The sequence below is a fragment of the Seriola aureovittata genome, chromosome 3, assembly GCF_021018895.1.
Source record: "Seriola aureovittata isolate HTS-2021-v1 ecotype China chromosome 3, ASM2101889v1, whole genome shotgun sequence".
In the NCBI taxonomy this organism is placed as follows: Eukaryota; Metazoa; Chordata; class Actinopteri; order Carangiformes; family Carangidae; genus Seriola; species Seriola aureovittata.
Genome location: NC_079366.1, coordinates 31,633,271 through 31,634,929, shown reverse-complemented (window position 1 = coordinate 31,634,929; position 1,659 = coordinate 31,633,271). Strand labels below are relative to the sequence as shown.

Below are 1,659 nucleotides of genomic sequence, written 5' to 3'. Positions count from 1 at the left end.
GCAGCTCGTCACCTGACTCACTTTTCATTTCAGCATTAAATTGACCTGTGAAGGTGCTTCGACTTCACCTGCAGAATCTATGGAAACTCGTTTCTGAGGGTTCAACACTTGTTGGGTTTTCAGATATTTTCAGAATAAATATTTAAAACTTCACCAGAATTAAATAAAAATAGAACGTTTTAAATATTTAGACCAACATGTTTCACAGGGATCACAATTTAAACAAATAAATGAATAAATGAATATTCAGGTTTGAGGTTTTAAGGAAAGGTCTGGAGTTTGTTTCGGAGGAACCTTCAAACTGGGACACAGCTGTTATTGAACCGGTTTGAATCAGTGAACTAATCAGAGATGTGGATCATTCAAATCGAAAATAAAATAAAAACTTCATTTTCACCAAAGTAGAGATGAAACAGTTCGTTAGAGAATCAGTTACTGGACCGACAGAAAAATCCAGTGGTTCTAGAGAATCAGCTGTTCTGATATGAAATGAGCACAGAGGTAGAACAACATCACCCCCCCCCCCCCCCCTTTCTAAATAAAATTGGTAAAATACAACTTTATTCAGAAATGTAAACACATTACAAAGACTGGAACACCAGCGGACTGAGATGAACAGTTTATTTTTCCATGGCTGCCGAGCTCAGCTGGGTACGGAGGCCCTGAAAGACAAGTGACATTTTTTATTTATTATTTTGCCAGGATGATTTTTCCATCTTTCCATTTTTTGGGGGGTAATTTTTCTATTTTATGTTTCTCTTTCTTCCTATTAAAAAAAGTCACTTGCCTCTGGAGCTAGGAGCTCAATGAACAAGGACTATTTTTTAATTGGTTTAATTGGTTAATCGATCCGTCTATTTTCTGTCACTTATGTGTTCCAGGTCACATTAATTGATTTATTACTAATAATTATTACTTCATAAATACTTGTAGGGTTTATCTTCCCTCAGGTTCTCCATAGTTCTTGTTACTTCACCTTCTGGTCTTTGGACTGAGGCTCATGAAACTAACAAATGAATTCCCAGTGAGATACCTTGGTGCTCCTGGGGGTCAGGGGTCAGGGGTCATGGGAAAGGTTAAAGTGATGCAAAGACAAACAGCTGGTGAGTAAAGTTTAAAAGCTTTAATGACATCGCACATATTTGACAGAGAGAGAGAGAGAGAGCTTTAAAGTCTACAGGTGCAGTTTCATACATGAGAAAAGCTTTATGGTCTAACTTCAGTTTAAATATTCAGCCTGAAACAGCTTCTTCTTCTTCATTCCTATAGATGTAGTTCTGATTGTGCAGTAAGATGGCGTTAACTTCCATACATGTTCATACAATAGATATACAGTGACAGAGCAACACGAGTATCAAAGAGCAGAACCCTGAACGCAGCGCGGTGCAAAGAGCCGACGACAAGCAAGCGGCGTTCACTTCCCCTTCAGTCTGCGGCACGACGCACGTTCACCATCAAACATGGACGCTGTGTTTATCATACATGTACAGGAAGTGATCCTCAGTGTCTGCGGGAGGACCAGGAACAGAGAGAACCAAAGAAAAGAAAGGAAAGGTTTAGTTCAGGTGAGTTTCTCTGAGCCTGTGAAGCATGCACGTGACTTTTCTACGTCAGACACCTCCTCAAAGGGGATTGGCTGTTTTTAAGACAAACAGGAAA

At 39.5% G+C, this 1,659-nt stretch overlaps 1 protein-coding gene across 3 annotated transcripts in view; it reads right to left on the bottom strand.

The window, feature by feature from the left end:
• Positions 1-1,108: 1,108 nt before the first annotated feature.
• LOC130166855 (spectrin beta chain, non-erythrocytic 1-like) overlaps positions 1,109-1,659 on the bottom strand; it is a 39,354-nt gene continuing 38,803 nt past the window's right edge. For all 3 annotated transcript variants that reach the window (XM_056372653.1, XM_056372654.1, XM_056372655.1), the window contains one exon: positions 1,109-1,659. This exon is cut by the window's right edge and continues 1,025 nt beyond it. The gene's annotated coding sequence lies outside the window, so the exon portion shown is untranslated.